We start from the raw sequence: 18727 nt of genomic DNA, 5'->3' as shown, positions 1-18727 counted from the left end.
AATGCCCTCCAGGAATGCATTAGTGTGTTGCAACTGCCTTTCTACACCCTGGATGGCATTCACAATGGTAGACTGTCCAACAGTGAGTGACCTGAGGAGGTCAATGGCCTCCTCACTGAGGGCATCAGGGGTGACTGGGGCAGGGCTTGAGGTGCCTGGGGCGAAGGTGATGCCCACCCTCCTGGGTGAGCGGGCACGGGGCGAATGCTGAGGGGCTGCTGGGACGGCGGTGCTGGTAGGGGAGGTGGCGGCTGTACCTGTAGAAGTGGGGGGCACAGATGGTGCCGCCACCACAAGGGAGCTCCCATCGGTGGACTAGTCCGTGTCGCTGGTTGGTGATCCGGTGACCGACATGTAGCTCCCCTCGCCCTCCATCCCACTGGTGCATTCTGAGTCCGTGGTGTGGCCCTCCATGGCCATGTGGGATGCAGCTCCCTCGTGCCCCGGTGCCACTGTACCTCCGCCTGATGATGCTGATGAACAAAAGAACAGGGAGAGCAGAAAAAGGGGGGGAACGACAGAAAAACAGACAGGTTGAGTCCATGGCTTACCGCTACCGTTGGCGGACAATACAGACACAGCAGCCCCCTGCACTACGCCGTGCTCTTGGCCTCTACAGAAGCAAATCCAGGGATCTGTCCTACATGCCTATGGTGGACATCTGCACACATGGATGCCACAGGGGCATCTATACCTGTACTTGGGCCACTACTGAGGTAGCGTTGAGTGCCACATGCCCTGCATTACGGAGGGGCCTAGCCTACGCATTTCTGTCTGGCCTAGGTACACCCACAGCCCTCCTCCCTCAGCCAGCCCCTCAACTGCGCGCCAAGTACCCAGAATGAGGTTGTACTCACCCCCTTGTGTCTGCTGTGATGCCCTCAAGCGCCCATCCAACTCAGGGTAGGCCACCGCCAGGATCCGGAACATCAGGGGGGTCATGGCGCAACGGGCACCCCTCCCACGTTGGGAGGCCATCCCCAGCTGAGCCTCCGCCGTCTTCTTGCTCCAGCGGCGAATGTCCTCCCATCTTTTCCGGCAGTGGGTGCCCCGTCTCTGGTGGACCCCTAGGGTCCGTACGTCCTTGGCGATGGCACGCCAAATGTCCTTCTTCTGGTGGGCGCTGACCTACATGACATGCACAAGGGAAGAAGAGAAGTCATTACCAACTGCGCCGTCGATGTGAGTGTCCCCCCTCCCTACACTAGCCATGTGGCACATTCATTCACATGCATTCATGTTCCCTGAACTCTGCCCCCTTCCCTCTTACAACCAGCCCTACCCACCCAGGCCTAGCCCATACAACGTGCTATCTGTGTACTAACCTGTTGGTCTGGAGGACCGTAGAGTAGCGTGTACTGGGGGAGGACCCCGTCTACTAGTTTCTCCAACTCCTGAGCAGTGAAGGCAGGGGCCCTTTCCCCAGACGCAGCAGCCATCGTCGCTTCCAGACCGAGGTCACAGCAGCACTTGCAGTGTAGGTCCTCTCCTGTCGAAGATCAGGTATCTAGTGATTGCACAGATAGAAAATGGCGGTGACGTCCGCAGCGGTGCGTATCATCACCGATGGCGCACTTGTTCATTGGCTCCTGGGACCCATAGGGTCCAATGTTAACCAATGCAGCACTGCGCCGCGGTCTACAACCGCCTACCGTGACGGTGTGCAACGCCAGCGCAGTTACCTCACAATCCCATTGTCCCAGTTTAGAGGTCAGGCAGCCGCCATTTCAGGGGCCCACATGGCTTCATTTACTTCTGCGTCAAACATAGCTAGGCCTACACTCAACACACATACAGGAAGGGTTTTGTGTCTGGTGTCGTGTTCTGTGTAACTGTGGGTACATACCTGGAAAAAAGTTGACTCTGTGGTCGCTGTTGTCCTTCCTAGGCACCGTCATTTAGGACATATGAGAAGATGGCGGAATCCTCTGGTGTACCGACCGCTGGTGGACCTGTTGACAATGGAGGAGCGACATTTAATCGTCACCTACAGGTTTGACCGTGCCACTATCCAGGAACTATGTACCCAGTTGGAGCCAGACCTGATGTCACCAATCCGCCATCCTACTGGAATCCCCCCTGACGTGCAGGTGCTGTCAGTGCTCCATTTCCTTGCAAGTGGGTCTTTTCAGACAACAGTGGCCATGGCATCAGGGATGTCCCAGCCTATGTTTTCCAACGTGCTGTCCAGAGTGTTGTCTGCCCTGCTGAAACACGTAAGGAGATACATAATTTTCCCTGAGGTGGAAGATTTGGCTACAGTTAAAGGTGACTTCTATGCCCTTGGACATATCCCCAACATCATAGGTGCTATTGATGGGACCCATGTAGCTCTGGTCCCCCCCCCCCAGGAGTGAACAGGTGTACAGGAACCGGAAGAGTTATCATTCGATGAATGTACAGATGGTATGTTTGGCAGACCAGTACATCTCACAGGTAAATGCTATGTTTCCTGGCTCAGTGCATGACGACTACATCCTGCGGAATAGCAGCATCCCTGATATGATGGGTCAACTCCAGAGGCACCGTGTGTGGCTATTAGGAGACTCTGGTTACCCCAACCTGTCCTGGCTACTGACCCCATTGAGGAATCCCAGGACCAGGGCAGAGGAACGGTACAATGAGGCCCATGGGCGGACTAGGAGGGTGATCGAACGCACCTTCGGCCTCCTGAAGGCCAGGTTCAGGTGCCTCCATATGACAGGTGGTTCCCTATTCTACTCACCGAAGAAGGTGTGCCAGAACATCATCGCCTGCTCAATGCTTCACAATCTTGCACTGCGACGCCAGATGCCTTTTCTGCAGGAGGATGGTCCAGATGACGGTGTTGTGGCAGCTGTGGAGCCTGTGGACAGTGATGAGGAGGAAGCTGAGGAAGAAGACAACGACAACAGGGAGTCAGTCATACAGCAATATTTCCAGTGACACACAGGTGAGAATATTTTCATTTTTACCATTACATTCACTGTCACACGTCTTCCTCTATTCTGTGTGTCATTTCATAGCATTATTTGGTAACTGAGTTGTACCTTTCCATTACGGTTTCACAGGTGTGGTTAACAATGTGTGTCATCTGCATGCATCCTTCAAGGACTTGTGATGTGTGACATAGGTATGTTGCCTTTACAACTAGAAACGCATTTTGACACTGTCATTGATAATACATTTTACCAAATCATAGACAGCCTCAAGATTGTTTTGCGGTTCAAGGGTGTTTATTTAAGTGCTCAAAAATGGAGGGGGATTGTAAAATGGTGAGGGGTGATGGTGGAGGAATGTCCATGGCAGAGTCCAGTCTATTAGTCTCACAGGTGCACTGCCCATATGGGCATAGGAAGTGGAGCTGGGGCAGTTTAAGTATGGACAGGGTAACAAAGTGGGACAGTGGGAGGACAATCAGGGTGGTCTCATTTCCTGGCGGGGGTCTTGCCATCTTGCTCTGTCCTGTTCCTGGATCTCAGGGACCGCTTGCGTGGTGGTTGTCCGTCTGCAGGGGGTGGGGTGCTGGTGTGCTGGTCCTGTGGCGGGGCGTCCTGTCCACTAGCGCCGGCGGAGGTGGTGGGCAGTTCGTGCTCCTGCAGGGGCATAAGTGCATAATTATTCCATCTATGTGTGTCATGGTGGGCAATGGGTGGGTGACCGTGTACCCCAGTGCTTGTATTCCTATGTGGGGACTTGTGTGATGATGGTTTAGGGGGGTGTATGGGTATGTGCAGTGGGCATGCTTTAGTGATGGGTGTCCATTCTTAGTTGTGTCATGCAGGGCTTGGTGTTGGGATGGGTGGTTTGTGTTATTAGTACATTAGTGAGGAGTTGGAGTGATAGGGGAGGGGGTGAGAGTGGGGGTGTGTGATAGCATGCAGGTAGGGTGGGGGATATGATAGTTAAGATTTGACTTACCAGTGTCCATTCCTCCACCGACTCCTCCGAGGCCCTCTGGATGCATGATGGTCAAGACTTGCTCCCCCCATGTTGTTAGTTGTGGGGGAGGAGGTGGGGGTCCGCCGCCAGTCCGCTGAACCGCGATGTTGTGCCTGGAGACCGCTAAACGCACCTTCCCCCGTAGGTCGTTCCACCTCTTCCTGATGTCCTCCCGATTTCTTGGATGCTGTCCCACAGCATTGACCCTGTCGACTATTCTGCGCCATAGCTCCATCTTCCTGGCTATGGATGTGTGCTGCACCTGTGAGCCAAATAGCTGTGGCTCTACCCGGATGATTTCCTCCACCATGACCCTGAGCTCCTCCTCGGAAAACCGGGGGTGTCTTTGGCGTGACATGGGGTGGTGTGTGTGATGTGTGGGGCGGTGTCAGTGTTGATGTGTGTGGTGATATGTAGTGGTGTGTGGTGTTTTGTGCGTGGATGTTGTGTGGGTGATGGTGTTGTGTGCCTCTGTGTGGTGGGATTGTCTATTCTGTGCTGTCTCATTGGCCTTCATGAATAATTTTTGGTCGTAGGTGTTTGTGGGGGATGTGGGTGTGTGTTTTATATTGTGTTGGGTGTGTGGGAGTGGTGTTTGTATGTGTATCAGGCGTGTGTATTTCGATTTGTCCAATGTGGCGGTGTTTTGGAGATGTGTGTGTATTTTGAGCGCGGCGGTGTGTACCGCCAATTGAATACCGCGGTTGAAAGACCGCCGCGTGGATTCGTGGGTCGTAATGGCATGGGCATGTTTCTGTTGGCGTGGAGGTGGAGGATGTGTTTCCGCCAGTTTATCGCTGAGCTTTGGTGTGGCGGTGTTGTGTGGGTGTCTGAATTTCGGCGGATTCCGTGATGTGTGTCACAATAGCTGTGGTAGCCTGCCGCGGCGGTGTATTGGCGGTCTTCTGCACAGCGGTAAGCGCTTTATACCGCCAATGTTGTAATGACCCCCATAGTGTAAGGATGTGGGTGTGTGTTTTATATTGTGTTGGGTGTGTGGGAGTGGTGTTTGTATATGTATCAGGCGTATGTATTTCGATTTGTCCAATGTGGCGGTGTTTTGGAGATGTGTGTGTATTTTGAGCGCGGCGGTGTGTACCGCCAATTGAATACCGCGGTTGAAAGACCGCTGCGTGGATTCATGGGTCGCAATAGCATGGGTGTATTTCTGTTGGCGTGGAGGTGGAGGTTTTTTTATCGCCACTTTAACACTGACCTTTGGTGTGGCGGACTTGTGTGGGTGTCTGAATTTCAGCGGATTCCGAGATGTGGGTCATAATAGCTGTGGCGGAGTTCAGCAGCGGCGGTGGTGTATTGGCGGTCTTCTGCACGGTGGTAAGCGCCTTTTACCGCCAATGTTGTAATTACCCCCATAGTAGAAATCAACATGTCCTCTTTATACCACGGAGAGAGTCAACTAAGGTACATTATGCAGTTGGGCTGGACACTACAAACACTGAAGGCAGGTCGCGTTCCCTGGCAACACGTTAGTGCAAGTTACATATTTTCCACATTTAATTTAACATGACAACAACAACTAATGGCTAAAGAAGAAGCGACTTATGTCATGTTAAATATTGAGAAATTAGGAAAGTTGCCTTTTACAGTGGCTGAAATACCATCTGCTGAGTGGTTAATACACAGGGTCATTAATCTGCCTATTTCTACACTTCAGTTCACATCGTGCTTAAAACACATTCCAGTTGGCAGATATGAAAGGTTAGGAGATAGTTACATCCATGAGATGTGGGGAGCCACCCTTCTCATACAAGTGTCTCAGTGGCATGAAAGAGGTCTTTATTAACGGTAGTGAATGCAAGACTTCTATCAGCCATTCGATGGTTTGTAAACAGCTGTCCTTGCACGGGGCATGTAATGCTTCAGCAGCAAACTTGCTTGCTATGTGAAGGGAGTCCCAATCCCCTTGATTAGACCTGCGTTCCAGGTGCTCTCGAATGGCAGCTATGTGTTCCTTCATAGCGAGTGCTGTTTTGGGATGCCAGCTGGAATAGGTTACATCGTTTCGGTGTCCAAAATAGTTACATGCTGCAGGAATGTACTTTTTCTCCTACACAACAGAGGGAAGTTGTTGAGATTTGGCCCCATATCGCTACTTCAAATGTGAATTTTGACAAGTTGAGCAGACTCAAGGCTTTATTGTTTCAAAAACATGTGGCGCTTACATCTGCACGTGAGACCTATGCGCCTCAGGTTGTGAGGTCTCTCTGCAGAGATACAGGGGGTCATTCTAATCTTGGCGGGTGGCGGGAGGCGCCCGCCAAGCGGGAACCGCCAGAAGACCGTACTGCGGCAGTCATTCTGAGTTTCCCGCTGGGCTGGCGGGCGACCGCCAGAAGGCTGCCCGCCCGCCCAGCGGGAAACCCCCTTCCACGAGGATGCCGGCTCCGAATGGAGCCGGCAGAGTGGAAAGGGTGCGACGGGTGCAGTTGCACCCGTCGCGATTTTCAGTGTCTGCTATGCAGACACTGAAAATCTTTGTGGGGCCCTGTTAGGGGGCCCCTGCAGTGCCCATGCCATTGGCATGGGCACTGCAGGGGCCCCCAGGGGCCCCACGACACCCGTTCCCGCCAGCCAGATTCTGGCGGTCAAAACCGCCAGAACCAGGCTGGCGGGAAGGGGGTCGGAATCCCCATGGCGGCGCGGCCTGCAGCGCCGCCATGGAGGATTCTTCAGGCCAGGGGAAAACCGGCGGGAAACCGCCGGTTTCCCTTTTCTGACCGCAGCTTTACCGCCGCGGTCAGAATTGGCCTGGATGCACCACCAGCCTGTTGGCGGTGCATCCGCGGTCCCCGGCCAAGACCGCCAGGGTCAGAATGACCCCCACAGTCTCTTTTAAGTACTAACTTTCCAAGGCACTTTGGTGAACTCGTGGGATGGATATTTATTGCGTCCAGTACTACTGGAATCGCTAATCTCTTTAAGGCTGTTGGTTCTGGTTTCGTTTACACCTTCTCCTCTATATTTGGCTTAATACCTTCAGCCATCCACTCAATATTCTCCAGTATTTTCGTGGGATTTCCGATAACTTTGGCTATAATAGGTGGCTTTTTGCTACTGCTAGTTTTTTCTCTGCAAAGGCTGTCCCTTTACAAGAAAGAGGACTGAAAGCGCTTCCACCAGCACAGCTGTGTTGTGAACGCATGATGCAGTACTTTGGAGCATCACTCCTGGATTGGAGTGTGAGTGGTCTCTGTCATTCAGACCAGTTTTGCATTGTGTGCAGCCCGTGTTTTGGTGTCTCTGGTGCACTTTTGAATGTGCACTGAAAGTTCGTCTTTCTATGCAGCACTTGCTTTCGTTGGACGCTGATCTGTTGATGTTCACGCTGAGGGCTCATTACCAGATATGCTTGTTGAGGGTGCGTTTGCTTCAGGAAGCTGTTTATGAGTTGCCCTTTTTGGATCATGCAGCTCTCAACTCATTGTTGGGCACATCACGGAATGCTGCTGCCTCAGCTGGAGCTCAGGCTTTGGAATACGAATGCTCCTTGGTGTTCCTTGCCGATGAACTTCCTATTTTATCACCTGCCAAAGTGGAGGATTTCCTGTCTTCAGTTATCCCGGATTCAATTCGGGACTTTAAAAATGACTCTGACTTTTAAAATTGGGCTTTTTGACATCACAATTAACATTCAAAATTGCCCTTTAAATACATGCTCAAGTGTCTTTTAACTTGTCATTATTGGCATTCCCATATATATATGCCTTAGGATGAACTCTGGTAGCTTTTACATATATGATTAGGCTTTGAACCACCTTTGAACCAGCAAGGGGAGGGTGTTTTTGTATAGCCATTTTAGGTGTAGCTTTATACACATTATTTTAGCAAACTAGGCCTGCCGTTGTGCACTTTAACCTAGTTTTGTTTTCATTCTAGCTTTGCTATATTATTTTAATAATAGCCTCATTTGCGGTCTTGTTTTATTTTTTCTATCTAGTTGTTCCTCGCCAAGGTCAGCACTGCGTTCTTAAATAAAGACACTTCTTTTACTTTGTGCTTTCTCAAGGCTGCAGTGAGGTAGGTTGCCGGCAAAAGTAGTATGCTTTGTCTCCACTGTTCACAGAAACATACACACTCTTACGTGGGGATCCTTCCTTGGAACATCAGCTGTTTTATTGTAAAACACTACTTTGACCCATGTACGTTAGAGGGAGATTCCAGCCAGATGACCACGACTGTATGCTGATTACTGAGTGCTTTACTGCAGCTGCTTATGTAGACTACAGGCCTCTTGCTCAGGTATGAGGGATGATGTCTTTCCAGGGGGAAACCGAAGGGCAGAATTAGAGCTTTTACATGCTGTGCTCTAACAAAGCCGAGGTAGGACCTGTCTATTCAAACCCTAGTGACAATATGGTAGCGTTATTCTTGTGTTTTAAGTCTCCTTGTCACCATTTTAATCCTGTGGTGTGTCACTGTAGGAAACTGGCTCTGTATATACTATATCAAAATGAGATATAGGGCCTGATTACAACTTTGGAGGAGGTGTTAATCCGTCCCAAAAGTGACGGTAAAGTGACGGATATACCACCAGCCGTATTATGAGTCCATTATATCCTATGGAACTCGTAATACGGCTGGTGGTATATCCATCACATTTGGGACGGATTAACACCTCCTCCAAAGTTGTAATCAGGCCCATAGCGTGCACAGAGTCCAGGGGTTCCCTAAGAGGCTTGACAGAGGCAATAATAAATAATATTAAGGCTCTATTTGTTGTAGTGTGGTCGAGCAGCTAGGCTTATCAGAGGGTAGTGTTAAGCATTTGTTGTACACACACAAGCAATAAGTGAGAACACACACTCAATGACTTAACTCCAGGCCAATAGGTTTTAATATTGAAAAATATTATTTTGTTAATTTATTTTTAGAACCACAAGATTCAGATTGCAGGTAAGTACATTAAATGTAAAGTAATTTGCATAGTAATACTTAGAACTCTGAACCAAAACAGTAATGTACACTGTTTTTCATAAAATGGCAATAAGCTATTTTAAAAGTGGCCACTGCAATTTTCAACAGTTCCTGGGGGAGGTAAGTACAGTTTAGTTATTACGGTAAGTAAAGCACTTACAAGTTCAGTCTCCGGGGCATAGGTAGCCCATCGTTGGGGGTTCAACTCAGCTCCAAACACCCAGCACCAGCAACACAGGGCCAGTGAGGTGCAGAGTTCAAAGTGGAGCCAAAATAACATGGGCATCTATGGAGACGGGGGTGCTCCGGTCTGCTGGCAGGTAAGTACCTGCGTCCTCGGAGGGCAGACCAGGGGGTTTTAGTAGATCACTGGGGGGGGGGCAAGTAGGCACACAAAACACACCCTCAGCGGCACAGGGGCGGCCAGGTGCAGTGGGCAACATGGGCGTCGGGTGTTCGCTAGGTTTCAATGGAGGTACCCGGAGGTCACTCAGATGTTGCAGGCAGGGCACAAGGGGGCTTCTCAGGCCAGCCACAGACTGGGCAAGGGTGAGGGCTGCCTGCTGGTCACTGCTACACCGGTGGTCGGTTTCTCCTGGGCCTGGGGGCTGCGGGTGCAGTGCTTCTCCAGGCGTCGGATATCTTCGTCCCGGGCAGTCGCGTTCAGGGGGGTCCTCGGGATTCCCTCGCCAGGCGTCGTCATGGGGGTGCAGGGAGGTCAGCCCAGGGTGGACACGTCGTTGGAGTCACCTGGGGATCCTCTCTGGGTCTTTGGTTTCTCTGGACACAGGGCAGGGTTGTCGGGTGCAGAGTGGTGAGGACTCACAGTTTACACTGAACACCAATCATAGACAAAGGTGGCCTATATGTGTGTTGAGGTTAGGCCTAGGTATGTGTGACGCTGTTGGAAATGATGCCATGTGGGCCCCTGAAATGGCGGCTGCCTGACCTGTAAAGTGAGACAATGGGATGTGAGGTAACTGCGCTGGCGTTGTACACCGTCGCGGTAGGCGGTCGAAGACCGCGGGGCAATGCAGCATTGGTTAACATTGGACCTTATGGGTCCCAGGAGCCAATGACGATGTACGCCGGCGGTGACGGTACGCACCGCCGCGGACGTGACCGCAATTTTCTATCTGTTCAATCACTCCATACCTGATCTTTGACAGGAGAGGACCTACACTGCAAGTGCTGATGTGACCTCGGTCTGGAAGAGACAATGGCTCGAGTGTCTGGGGAAAGGGCCCCTGCCTTCACATCAGAGGAGTTGGAGAAGCTCGTGGATGGGGTCCTCCCCCAGTACACGCTACTCTACGGTCCTCCAGACAAACAGGTAGGTACACAGGGAGCATGTTGTATGGGCTATGCCTGTGTGGAGAGAGCTGGATGTAAGAAGGAAGGGGGGAGAGTGCTGCATGCATGAAAGACGGTGAATGCATGTGCCACATGGCAAGGGTAGGGATGGGGGCCAATCACTTTGACGGTGCAGCGTAATAACTTCTCTTTTTCCCCTGTACATTTCATGTAGGTCAGCGCCCACCAGAAAAAAGATAATTGGCGTGCCATCGCCAAGGACGTCCGGACCCTGGGGGTCTACCACAGACGGAGCACCCACTGCCGGAAAAGATGAGAGGACATTCGCCGCTGTAGCAAGAAGACGGCGGAGGCTCAGCTGGGGATGGCTTCCCAACGTGGGAGGGGTGCCCGTCGCACCATGACCCCCCCTGATGTTCAGGATCCTGGCGGTGGCCTACCCAGAGTTGGATGGGCGCTTGAGGGCATCACAGCAGCCACAAGGGGGTGAGTACACTCTTGTTCTGGTGACTTTGCGCGCAGTGGAGGTGTCTGGGTGGGGGAGGTGGGCTGTGGGTTTCCCTAGACCAGGGCAAGTTCCGTAGGCAAGGCCCCTCCGTAAGGCAGGCCATGTGGCACCCCACCCCACCTCTGTAGAGTGCCAAGTACACCTACTCATGCTTCTGTGTCATCTATGTGTGCAGATGTCGTCCATAGCCTTGTAGGCCATTTCCCAGGAATTGAACAGTGGACCCCAAGAGCGCGGTGTAGTGCAGGGGGCTTCTGTGTCTGTCGTGTCCGCCAACGGTAGCGGTAATGCATGCACTCAACATGTCTTTCTTCTGTCTCTCCCCCCTTTTTGTGGTCTCCCTGTTATTGTGTGCATTAGCATCATCAGGCGGAGGAGCAGTGGCACGAGGGAGCTGCATCCCACATGGCCCTGGAGGGCGAGACTACAGACTCAGAGTTCACCAGTGGGACGGAGGGTGAGGGGAGCTCCACAGCGGGGACAGGAGCTGACACCAGTGACACGGACTCGTCCTCTGATGGGAGCTCCCTTGTGGTGGCAGCAACATCTGTGCCCCCCGCATCTACAGGTACAGCCGCCACCCCCCACCAGCACCGCCCTCCCAGCAGCCCCTAGGCCTTTGCCCCGTGCCCGCTCACCCAGGAGGGTGGGCATCACCTTCGCCCCAGGCACCTCAGGCCCTGCCCCAGTCACCCCTGCTGCCCTCAGTGAGGAGGCCATTGACCTCCTCAGGTCCCTCACTGTTGGGCAGTCTACCATTTTGAATGCCATCCAGGGTGTAGAGAGGCAGTTGCAACAAACCAATGTATTCCTGGAGTGCATTCATTCTGGTCAGGCGGCCCTTCAGCGAGCTCTGATGGCAGCCATTTTACCAGTCTCTATCCTCCCCCCTCCAACTTCCTCCACCCGACCAAATCCCCAGTACCTCAGCCTATCCCAAACACACCTACAGACCAACATGCACACACCTCAACACACAAGGGAAGCTCAGGCAAACATAAGCACCACACATCCCACAGGCACTCACTCAAGCATCAGACACACCAACATCCACCGCCTCCACTGTGTCCCCCTCCTCCTTGTCTCCCTCCTCCCTCCCAGTCTCGTCTACACTCACACCTGCATGCACTACCTCTACAGCCACTATGTCCCTCTCCAGCACACCCACCACCACACCCCGCTCACATGCAGTCACCACCCAACTACCATTCACATGTCCCCTGTGTCCTCTCCCAGTGTGTCTGTGAGGCCCCCTCCCAAGATACACAAACGCAGGCACACACCCAACCAACAGCCATCCACCTCACGACAGCCTCCAGCGCATGCACCTTCACCCAAAGTCACCAAACGTACACCTCCTACAACCACAACCTCTTCCTCCACTCCCAAACCCCCTCCAGCTACCCGTCCCAGTGTGTCCAAAAAACTTTTCCTGTCCAACCTTGACCTCTTTCCCACACCTCCCCCATCCCGTCCGTCTCATAGGTCGCAAACTAGCACCTCAGCCACAACATCTCCGGGACCAGTGGTGCCTGTAGTCACCGGAATCTGGAGTGCACCGGCCACCAGGGCAGCCAGTGTGGCACAGAGCCACAGCACAGACAGTCCCCAACCTGTGAAGCATCAGAAGTTGGCCAGTGCCCGGCGGGAGAGGGGGAAGACTCCAGCGACCAAAGCTGCTCCCAGGGGTCCCAGTGGGAGTGTGGAGTCAGCTGTGACACCTTCAAAGGTGGGGAAGGGCAACAAGAACCCCAGCAAGTCTGGGAAGAGCGGCACAGCGGAGAAGACCGCCATCATCCCCGATGCCCAAGAGCCCACCTCCAGCACAAGCCCAGCTGCCCAGGACAGGACCGCCAGCACTAGCCCACCTGCCCAGGAGGCCACCGCCAGCACCAGCCCAGCTGCCCAGGAGGTCACCGCCAGCACCAGCCCAGCTGCCCAGGAGGTCACCACCAGCACCAGCCCAGCTGCCAAGGAGGCCACCGCCAGCACCAGCACAGCTGCCCAAGAGGCCACCACCAGCACCAGCCCACCTGCCCAGGAGGCCACCGCCAGCACCAGCCCACCTGCCCAGGAGGCCACCGCCAGCACTAGACCCGCTGGGCCTTGAAGGATCACCAGCAAAATCCCCGCTGGGCCATGAAGGACCGCCAGCAAAAGCCCCGCTGGGCCATGAAGGACCGCCAGCAAAAGCCCTGCTGGGCCATGAAGGATCGCCAGCAAAAGCCCCACTGGGCCATGAAGGACCGCCAGCAAAAGCCCCACTGGACCATGAAGGACCGCCAGCAGTTGAGACCCTGCAATGGAGACTGCCATCTCAAGCACCGCTGAACAGGGCACCGGCGCCTCAAGCACCGCTGCACAGGGCACCGCCATCTCAAGCCCCGCTGCACAGGGCACCGCCGCCTCAAGCACCGCTGAACAGGGCACCGCCGTCTCAAGCACCGCTGCACAGGGCACCGCCACCTCAAGCACCGCTGCACAGGGCACCGCCGTCTCAAGCACCGCTGCACGCACCGCCGTCTCAAGCACCGCTGCACAGGGCACCGCCATCTCAAGCACCGCTGGCCTATGAGCGGCAAGGGCACTGACGCAACTGAGTCCGTCACGGGGTGAATGATGCACTCTGGGCACCAAGCCCCCTCCAGAACCAGTGGAGAAAAGCATACACTACCCCAATCCTTGGCAGGATGAAGCACTCTGGGCACCAAGCCCCCTCCAGAACCAGTGGAGAAAAGCATCCACTACCCCTATCCTTGGCAGGATGAAGCACTCTGGGCACCAAGCCCCCTCCAGAACCACTGGAGAAAAGCATCCACTACTCCAGTCCTTGGCAGGATGAAGCACTCTGGGCACCATGCCCCCTTCAGACCCAGTGGAGACTGTCATCCACTTGTGAGACTGTGGCTTTGCACTCCCCAGGATATGGCAGTGGGCAAACCACCCACTGTAGAGACTTGAGAGACCTGTGGCTTTGCACTCCCCAGGATATGGCAGTGGGCAACCCACCCACTGTAGAGACTTGAGAGACTGTGGCTTTGCACTCCCCAGGATATGGCAGTGGGCAACCCACCCATTGTAGAGACTTGAGAGACTGTGGCTTTGCACTCACCAGGATATGGCAGTGGGCAAACCACCCACTGTAGAGACTTGAGAGACTGTGGCTTTGCACTCCCCAGGATATGGCAGTGGGCAACCCACCCACTGTAGAGACTTGAGAGACTGTGGCTTTGCACTCCCAGGATATGGCAGTGGGCATGTGGCCCCCTCGTGGATTTGGCGTTGTGCACTCAAGCGGCTAAGGTGCTCCCCCCTTTCCCTCCCCCTGAGGTGCCTGTTTAGTTGCTCTCTGATGCCCCTGCAGTGTTCTCTCCGTCATGGTCGGGGATCTTGTGTGGGCCTCGCCCATACCGTGTGGTCCCAGTGTTCCACAGACTTTCTTAGAACACTACCTGGACTACTATGCTTGGTATATATTATGTACATGGTGAATATATATATATTTCTGCCTCCTTGCTTTTAATATATTACAATGGTTACACTCATTTTCTATTGTCTTTGCATTCTTCTGGGGGGTTTGGGGGGTGTAACTGTGATGTATTGATATGCATAAGTGTGTGTGTTGTAGTGGGTGAGGGTTGGGGCGGGGGTGTTGCGTGAGTGTGTCCCTGTTTTTTGCCTCCCCCCTCCCCTGTGTCGTAGGTGCAGTACTCACCGTGGTCTTCGCCGCCGGAGTTCGTGCTCCTGGTAGAGGAGCAGGAAGACTATTGCAGGGAGAATTTGGAGTTCCGGGTCCATGGCGTCCTCGTGGGGTGTGTAGAGGTGAGCGTTTTCCCTTCGGGATTCCTGTTTCCGCCGTGTTTTTCTCCGCGGTGAATCCGCCCTGGAAAAGGTGTCGGATTGGCCTGTCATAATAGTGTGGGCGGTACATTGTCTCCCGCCTGTCTGTTGGCGGTGACCGCTGCGCTGTTTGTTTGTACCGCGGTGGCGGTCGGAGTGTTAAAGTGGCTGTCTTTGTTGGAGGTTTCCGCCACGGTCGTAATTGCAAATATTTTACCGCTGGCCTGTTGGCGGTCTTACCGCCGCTTTAACACCGACCGCCAGGGTTGTAATGACCCCCTTTGTTTTGAAAAAACACCGCTTTGCCACCATTGGTATCTGGGGAGGGTAAGGCTTGCCTAACATACCCTAAAGATGGATGAATATTTCCTAGTACATCTCTAAAATATTATCTTTTTCACCAGTGTATATGACATTTGTCCTGGCACGCTTTCTGAAATAGCCCTGGAGCCTGTCTTGACCCCGCCACATTCCCTATCCATGACTCCCACATAGCTGGTGGTAAAAGGGAATGTTAAACTCCTGAAACATGTCTAAATTAAGCCATAGGTTAGTTCTCATTCTGTGGATTTCAACTTGTCCCATTAATGTCTAGATACTGCCTGGAATTGTTAATCTCAGCCCTGTAACATATCTGTGACATTAACTTGTAATGAGGCCCCGGATGATCTAATAAATTATAACAGAAGATTCTCCCAAACCACATCACTTCAAAAGTTAACTTGATGTCATTCCAGTTTGTTATCATGCGCTTTCTGCATCATGTCAGCCAGGATAGTGACTCAGTATGGTAAATTATATGAGCTGATATTCACTGTGACATGCAGGTTGTAAGCTCAAATTCAGGCAAATTTAACTCAGCCTTCCATCCTTTGTAGGCTGGTAAACTGAGTTCCCTTAAACTAGGTCAAATTAACTCCAACTGCTTCCAGTGCTTAGAGACAGGAAAACTACAGCATAGTACTCTAAATATCAGAAGCGTTACTGTGTTTTGCTGTCTTAAATACGCAAACCTTTTATTAAATTATTTGGGGCTGATTTAGATCCCGGCGTAGGGGTTACTACATCACAAGGGTGACAGATATCTCCTCTGCCAAAATCTAAATACCATACAGAACAATAGTATTTAGATTTCGTCAGATGGGAAATCCACCACTGTTGCTACGGAGGAAATCCCTCTGCTGAGATCTAAATCTGGCCCTTTGTCTTTGGTTGTTTGATAACGTCATACAATTTAATCTGTAATATTTTATAAAAGATTTTAATTTACCTTTAATGAGAGACTCTTGGTGACAATACTTTAGGCTATATATCTGTCTAATAGGTTTACAGATCATTTTAATCTATGAAGCAGATTTCCTAATATAATCAATTTGAAATATTTATTGATCTGCTCCAGTGCATTTGTTATTTACTCGTGTTGCATTTTAACTAACTTTGGAGGGTCTATATTATTTGAAAACTGTTCCATATCATCTTATATGTTCTCTTTCTTCTATTGTAAATATTTAAATAGGTTTGTTATTCTGGTTGATCATTGATCAAATAATTTTCACTAAGGAGCATTTAGGGCCCTAATGAGTTTGGCTGGTGGTATACTCATTAACTAATGCAAGTAGCATAGGCTATAATGTACTTGTAATACGGCGGACATGAAATCCACCACATTTGTGATGCAGTTTTCAGTCCGTCAATCTCTGAATAAGAGGGTAGCCTTGAACACTTTCGATTTTGCATATCGTTTTTGATCGTATATGCTCTGAGATGGACATACCACTTCCGAATCCCTAAGGTACTTGGAGCCAGAGGGTGAAATTTAACTTTCAGATATTGTGCTTCTTGATTCTACCAAAATACAGTTTGGCAAATGTGCCTTTTATTTCCTCCACTTCAAATTTTTCTCTCCATCCCCATATTTGCAATATTGATTTCATTTAAGTATATGTAAATTTCTCCCTCTGGTTCATAGAGTATCCAAGGCAATCCAAATCTTGTTAACATAAAGAACAAACTCATTTTTGTGTTCAAGAACTCTTGAGTTTTGTTTTGACTTCCACCACACATTTCATATCTTTCAACAGTACAACTTCTAGGCCCTAATTAGGAGTGCCCTGGAGGAAGGTGCTTTGTTCACTGCATCCGATAAAGCTTGAAAATGCTGTGATTAACATTTAGGAGATGCAATGAACAATGACAGACAACATGCAGACTTTGGCTCTGTCTTCACCAAAATCTGTTTTGCCTGATATTGCCTATGAATTTTCCCCCTGCTAAGTTTTTTGCAAATGTTTCCTACCAAAGTGTACCTGGAATAAATTGTGGGGTGTGGTGTTTCCCTGTAAAATCATGATTTTCGTATGTGTAGGAGCATGAGTAACCACATATACCAGGATTGACGGAGGCATGTTAAACCAGGCCTTAGAGATCATGTTAGATATTCTTTGATGAGGAAGGCAACATGTAACTTGCATTAATGGGTAGATAGGCCATGTGCCAACTAATAAAATCTAGAAACAAAATGTGTTTTTCTCTTCAACAGCGACTAAAAGCCTTGCATTTAGACATGAATTTTTAACATGACCACGTGTGCCAAATATTCATGGCTTTCACATCCACAAGAAACAGTCTTGAAAAACACACCTTACAATAAGAACCCAAATAACCTTGCTACATGTGTGCCTAGTCCATAAATTCGATCCTAACCTAAAACAAACTTTACTTCAAAGGTCAAAGCTCTTGTCCTATACCTTGTTCATGGAGATACTGCTGTATTCTAGCCCCATTCAAATTAGTGTTTTAAGCAGTGGTGGGACAGTCTTCTGCATGGCTCTGGAGAGTGTACTTCCCTGCCCTATGTTGATCACCTTAAAAGTCACTTGAAAGGAATGTAGGTTTTCTTGATCTCTACCTCAGTGAACGCAACAACCATGCATGTCCACTGAGGGTCTCCCTGGTTACATGGATTGAAACCCTAGAGTTTGGCTCTGAGTTTGAGGTAGCATGTACAGTGCACCTCTCTTTTACAAAGAGTGACTACAACCCTTTCTACCCAGACTGCGGTAGACTGATTGTGATGGCAGCATTAATCCATACTCTGGGGTTCCTGTACCCCTGTGCTCTTTAGGAGGGGGTGCCTACAAACTCCCTCCTGGCAGCATTAATCTATACTCAGTGGTTCCTGTACCCATGTGCCCTCTAGGAGGGGGTGTCTACCAGCTCCCTCCTAGTAAAGTCTGTGCAGTCTCCCTCATCTGGGTTCCTTTTTGTCTCTGTGGTATGTGGGATGTGTGTAATGAGAGCCAGTGAGTTCACTAGTGAGGACGGTGAGCCAGTGTGTTTAATATGAGCCTAGCTGATATCTGTTCTACTGGACATTCCAGCTCCCCTGTGCCCCACCCTGTTCTTAGAAGAAGCTTGATGAGTTGGGGTAGGCACTATTTAGGAAGCTGGCTCTGCATATACTATAGCAAAATTAGGTCTAGTGTGCACAGAGGCCAGGGGTTCCAGAGAGGCTTAACAGAAACTAAAGTAGATAATACTAATGCTCTCTTTTGTGGTAATGTGGTCAAGCACTTAGGCTTATCAGAGGGTAGTGCAAAGCATTTGTTGTACACACTCAGTCAAGAAATTAGGCACACACTCAATGACTAACACCCGGCCAATTGTTTGATATAGCAGAAATACATTTTGTTACTTTATTTCTAGAACCAGAAGGTCTTTTTTGCAGGTAAGTACAGTTGTCAATACATATCGAGCATATGTATTAAATGTACTTGGTTTGTTTTTTGCAGATAAAGGAGTCTTTTGAGTTTCTTTTGGGGGGGGGAAGTATTAGCAAAGTTAACAGGTAAGTACACAACTTATAATTCCAGTCTTAGGGTTAGATCCACAGGTCAAAGTTTAGGCTGACACCAAAGGTGCACCACCAGCAACACAGGGCCAGCTGGGTGCAGAGGTCAAAGCTCACGTCCCGTTTGGAATGAATCCTCTGAGGACTGGGGTTGCTCGGTAGAAAGCAGATTGCAGGTAAGCACCTGCGGTTTCAGGACACAGGCCTGGGGTGTTTAGGTCAGCACCTGGCGGGGAGGGGCACAGGTTCACACCAAACACACACCCTCAGCGGCTCAGGGGTGGCCGGGTGCAGGATGCAAACACAGAGCTAGGCGCCTAATGCTTTTCAATAGGGGAACCCTGGGTCACAAAAGATGC

Source organism: Pleurodeles waltl, chromosome 5 (assembly GCF_031143425.1).
Source record: "Pleurodeles waltl isolate 20211129_DDA chromosome 5, aPleWal1.hap1.20221129, whole genome shotgun sequence".
In the NCBI taxonomy this organism is placed as follows: domain Eukaryota; kingdom Metazoa; phylum Chordata; class Amphibia; order Caudata; family Salamandridae; genus Pleurodeles; species Pleurodeles waltl.
This window is presented reverse-complemented; position numbering follows the sequence as displayed.